The following is a 6,082-nucleotide window of genomic DNA, read 5'->3' as shown; positions in this document are numbered from 1 at the left end:
CCCCTTGATCTCTGCAGACACAGTCAGGGGTTAACTACTGAGCACAGAACCTCTGAGTTGTGGAATGTCAGTCAGGAGGTGAATATCACAGGTTGACACATTTCTTCCTCCCCTCTGTCTACGTCTGCTCCATGGAACTCTGAGGAAGAGAGGGACATGTCAGAGGGGCTATGTGTGTATGTGTGCGTTTTATTTGTGCGTGTGTGTGTGCATGCGTGTGTGTGTGTGTGTGTGTGTGTGTGTGTGTGTGTGTGTGTGTGTGTGTGTGTGTGTGTGCATGCGTGTGTGTAAGGTTTTCACTTAACCTCGTGATTCAGCCCCTCAAGTAGACACTAACACTACTGACAGATAACAAACTTAGAACAACGGGACTTACCACAGTGTTCAACACCATAGTGCCCTCCAAGCTCATCATTTAGCTAAGGATCCTGGGACTGAACATCCTGACGGTGGTGAGGGTAAGCAACAACACATCCACCACACTGACCCTCAACACGGGGGCCCCTCAGGGTGATGAGCTTGGAAGGCACTATGGTGTTGAACGCTGTGGTAAGTCCTGTTGCTCATTCCATGACATAGACTGACTGTAACGGTTGTCATCGGGAGAAGGAGAGGACCAAGGTGCAGCGTGGTAATTATTCATTGTAATTTAATAAAGAATGAATACTGAAACAAAAACAATACACGACAAACGAACTGAACGGTGCAACAAAACACAGAACAGAAAATAAACACCCACGAAACACAAGTGAAACCAGGCTACCTTAGTATGATTCTCAATCAGAGACAACTAACGACACCTGCCTCTGATTGAGAACCATACTAGGCCGAAACATAGAAACCAACATAGAAAAACCAACATAGACTGCCCACCCCAACTCACGCCCTGACCATACTAAAACCAACATAGACTGCCCACCCCAACTCACGCCTTGACCATACTAAAACAAACATAGACTGCCCACCCCAACTCACGCCCTGACCATACTAAAACAAACATAGACTGCCCACCCCAACTCACGCCCTGACCATACTAAAACAAAGACAAAACAAAGGAACTAAGGTCAGAACGTGACACTGACCAGGTGAATCCAGGTGAAAACTATGATCCACTTCAATCAGTGTAGATGAAGGGGAGGAGACAGGTTAAAGAAGGATGTTTAAACTCTGAGACAATTGAGACATGGATTCTGTATGTGTGCCGTTTAGAGGGGGAACGGACAAGACAAAATATTTAAGTGCCTTTGAACAGGGTATGGTAGTAGGTGCCAGGCGCACCGGTCTGTGTCAATAACTGCAACGCTGCTGGGTTTTTCATGCTCAACAGTTTCCCGTATGTGTCAAGAATGGTCCACCACCCAAAGGACATCCAGCCAACTTGACACAATTATGGGAAGCATTGAAGTCATCCCTGTGGAATGCTTACGACACGTTGTAGAGTCCATGACCCAATAAAAGCACACAAGCACTAAATGAAATCATCTCTGACTTTATTTTGGATAATATACAGTATCTCTCTTTCTCAATGGGTGTTCCTTTCTCTGTCTCTCTCCCCCACACCCCTCTCTGTTGCTGTGTCCATTCATGACTCTGTTGAAAATTATATGTGTCAACCCGTGATATTCACCTCCTGACTGACATTCCACAACTCAGAGGTTCAGTAGTTAACCCCTGACTGTGTCTGCAGAGATCAGAGGGTGGATGTAGACTCCATCCAGAAACAAACTCAATGTAATAAACAGTTCCCTTATCCCCTACGCACTAGGGCACTTCCCTTATCCCCTACGCACTAGGGCACTTCCCTTATCCCCTACGCACTAGGGCACTTCCCTTATCCCCTACGCACTAGGGCACTTCCCTTATCCCCTACGCACTAGGGCACTTCCCTTAGCCCCTATGCACTAGGGCACTTCCCTTATCCCCTATGCACTAGGGCACTTCCCTTATCCCCTACGCACTAGGGCACTTCCCTTATCCCCTACGCACTAGGGCACTTCCCTTATCCCCTACGCACTAGGGCACTTCCCTTAGCCCCTATGCACTAGGGCACTTCCCTTATCCCCTATGCACTAGGGCACTTCCCTTATCCCCTACGCACTAGGGCACTTCCCTTATCCCCTACGCACTAGGGCACTTCCCTTATCCCCTACGCACTAGGGCACTTCCCTTATCCCCTACGCACTAGGGCACTTCCCTTAGCCCCTATGCACTAGGGCACTTCCCTTAGCCCCTATGCACTAGAACACTTCCCTTATCCCCTATGCACTAGAACACTTCCCTTAGCCCCTATGCACTAGAACACTTCCCTTATCCCCTATGCACTAGGGCACTTCCCTTATCCCCTATGCACTAGAACACTTCCCTTATCCCCTAAGCACTAGAACACTTCCCTTATCCCCTATGCACTAGAACACTTCCCTTATCCCCTATGCACTAGAACACTTCCCTTAGCCCCTATGCACTAGGGCACTTCCCTTATCCCCTATGCACTAGAACTCCTCCCTTATCCCCTATGCACTAGGGTATCCCCTATGCACTAGAACACTTCCCTTATCCCCTCTGCACGAGAACACTTCCCTTATCCCCTATGCACTAGGGCACTTCCCTTATCCCCTATGCACTAGAGCACTTGCCTTATCCCCTATGCACTAGGGCACTTCCATTAGCCCCTACGCACTAGGGCACTTCCCTTATCCCCTATGCAATAGGGCACTTCCCTTAGCCCCTATGCACTAGAACACTTCCCTTAACCCCTATGCATTAGAACACTTCCCTTAACACCTATGCATTAGAGCACTTCCCTTATCCCCTATGCACTAGAACACTTCCCTTATCCCCTAAGCACTAGAACACTTACCTTATCCCCTATGCACTAGAACACTTCCCTTAGCCCCTATGCACTAGGGCACTTTCCTTATCCCCTATGCACTAGAACACTTCCCTTAGCCCCTATGCACTAGAACACTTCCCTTATCCCCTATGCACTAGGGCACTTCCCTTATCCCCTATGCACTAGAACTCCTCCCTTATCCCCTATGCACTAGGGTATCCCCTATGGACTATGGCACTTCCCTTATCCCCTATGCACGAGAACACTTCCCTTATCCCCTATGCACTAGGGCACTTCCCTTATCCCCTATGCACTAGGGCACTTGCCTTATCCCCTATGCACTAGGGCACTTCCATTAGCCCCTACGCACTAGGGCACTTCTCTTATCCCCTATGCACTAGGGCACTTCCCTTAGCCCCTTTGCACTAGAACACTTCCCTAAGCCCCTATGCACTAGAACACTTCCCTCATCCCCTATGCACTAGAACACTTCCCTTATCCCCTATGCACTAGAACACTTCCCTTAACCCTAATAATAGTACTATAGTAGACTACTAGTAGTAGTAGTAGTGCAGTAGTGTAGTGTAGTGCAGTAGTGTGGTAGTAGTAGTAGTAGTACTGTAGTGTGGGGTGTAGTAGTAGTAGTGTACTATAGTAGTAGTGTAGTAGTAGTGCAGTATTGTAGTAGTGTAGTATAGTAGTAGTGCAGTATTGTAGTAGTAGTAGTAGTAGTAGAAGTAGTAGTAGTGCAGTATAGTAGTAGTGTAGTAGTAGTAGTGTAGTGTAGTAGTGCAGTAGTAGTAGCAGTAGTGGTAGCAGTAGTAGTAGTAGTAATAGTATAGAGGTAGTAGTAGTAGTGCAGTAGTAGTAGTCTAATAGTAGTAGTGGTGGTAGTAGTAGTGCAGTAGTAGTAGTAGTAGTGCAGTAGTAGTAGTCATAGTAGTAATAGTGCAGTAGCAGTAGTAGTAGTGCAGTAGTAGTATTAGTAGGAGTAATAGTTGTCATAGTGCAGTAGTACTAGTGGTAGTGCAGTAGTAGTAGTCGTAGTAGTAATAGTGCAGTAGCAGTAGTAGTAGTGCAGTAGTAGTATTAGTAGGAGTAATAGTTGTCATAGTGCAGTAGTACTAGTCGTAGTGCAGTAGTAGAATAATAGTAGCAGTAGTTCAGTAGTATTAGTAGTATTAGTAGTAGTAGTAATAGTTGTAGTAGTAGTGGTAGTGCAGTATTAGTAGTGGTAGTAGTGGTAGTCCTAGTAGTGCAGTAGTAGTAGTGCAGTAGTAGTAGTAGTGCAGTAGTGGTGCAGTAGTAGGAGTAGTGCAGTATTGTAGTAGTAGTAGTAGTAGTGCAGTAGTAGGAGTAGTGCAGTAGTAGAATAATAGTAGTAGTGTCGTAGTAGTTGTGCTGTAGTAGTAGTAGTAGTGCAGTAGTAGTCTAATAGTAGTCGTGTAGAAGTAGTAGTAGTAGTGCAGTAGTAGTAGTAGTGTAGTAGTAGTAGTGCAGTAGTAGTAATAGTGCAGTAGTAGTAGTAGTGCAGTAGTAGTAGTAGTAGTAGTGCAGTAGTAGTAGTAGTACAGTAGTAGCAATAGTGCAGTAGAAGTAGTAGTGGTAGCAGCAGTAGTGGTAGCAGCAGTAGTAGTAGGAGTAGTAGTAGTGCAGTAGTAGTCTAATAGTAGTAGTGCTGTAGTAGTAGTAGTAGTAGTAGTAGTGTAGTAGTAGTAGTGCAGTAGTAGTAGTAGTAGTAGTAATAGTAGTAGTAGTGCAGTAGTTGTAGTAGTAGTAGTAGTGCTGTAGTAGTAGCAGTAGTAGTAGTAGTAGTAGTAGTAGTAGTAGTGCAGTAGTAGTCTAATAGTAGTAATGCAGTAGTAGTCTAATAGTAGTAATGCAGTAGTAGTCTAATAGTAGTACTGCAGTAGTAGTCTAATAGTAGTAATGCAGTAGTAGTCTAATAGTAGTAGTACAGTAGTAGTCTAATAGTAGTAATGCAGTAGTAGTCTAATAGTAGTAATGCAGTAGTAGTCTAATAGTAGTAATGCAGTAGTAGTCTAATAGTAGTAATGTAGTAGTAGTCTAATAGTAGTAATGCAGTAGTAGTCTAATACATTTACATTTAAGTCAGTAGTAATGCAGTAGTAGTCTAATAGTAGTAATGCAGTAGTAGTCTAATAGTAGTAATGCAGTAGTAGTCTAATAGTAGTAGTACAGTAGTAGTCTAATAGTAGTAATGCAGTAGTAGTCTAATAGTAGTAATGCAGTAGTAGTCTAATAGTAGTAGTACAGTAGTAGTCTAATAGTAGTAATGCAGTAGTAGTCTAATAGTAGTAATGCAGTAGTAGTAATGCAGTAGTAGTCTAATAGTAGTAATGTAGTAGTAGTCTAATAGTAGTAATGCAGTAGTAGTCTAATAGTAGTAGTACAGTAGTAGTCTAATAGTAGTAGTACAGTAGTAGTCTAATAGTAGTAATGCAGTAGTAGTCTAATAGTAGTAATGCAGTAGTAGTCTAATAGTAGTAATGCAGTAGTAGTCTAATAGTAGTAGTACAGTAGTAGTCTAATAGTAGTAATGCAGTAGTAGTCTAATAGTAGTAATGCAGTAGTAGTCTAATAGTAGTAATGCAGTAGTAGTCTAATAGTAGTAATGCAGTAGTAGTCTAATAGTAGTAATGCAGTAGTAGTCTAATAGTAGTAATGCAGTAGTAGTCTAATAGTAGTAATGCAGTAGTAGTCTAATAGTAGTAGTACAGTAGTAGTCTAATAGTAGTAATGCAGTAGTAGTCTAATAGTAGTAGTACAGTAGTAGTCTAATAGTAGTAATGCAGTAGTAGTCTAATAGTAGTAATGTAGTAGTAGTCTAATAGTAGTAGTACAGTAGTAGTCTAATAGTAGTAATGCAGTAGTAGTCTAATAGTAGTAGTACAGTAGTAGTCTAATAGTAGTAATGCAGTAGTAGTCTAATAGTAGTAATGCAGTAGTAGTCTAATAGTAGTAATGCAGTAGTAGTCTAATAGTAGTAGTACAGTAGTAGTCTAATAGTAGTAATGCAGTAGTAGTCTAATAGTAGTAGTACAGTAGTAGTCTAATAGTAGTAATGCAGTAGTAGTCTAATAGTAGTAGTACAGTAGTAGTCTAATAGTAGTAATGCAGTAGTAGTCTAATAGTAGTAATGCAGTAGTAGTCTAATAGTAGTAGTACAGTAGTAGTCTAATAGTAGTAATGCATTAGTAGTCTAATAGTAGTAGTACAGTAGTAGTCTAA

The sequence above is a fragment of the Oncorhynchus masou genome, chromosome 12 (assembly GCF_036934945.1).
Source record: "Oncorhynchus masou masou isolate Uvic2021 chromosome 12, UVic_Omas_1.1, whole genome shotgun sequence".
NCBI lineage: Eukaryota > Metazoa > Chordata > Actinopteri > Salmoniformes > Salmonidae > Oncorhynchus > Oncorhynchus masou.
Note: the sequence above shows the minus strand (reverse complement) of the source record.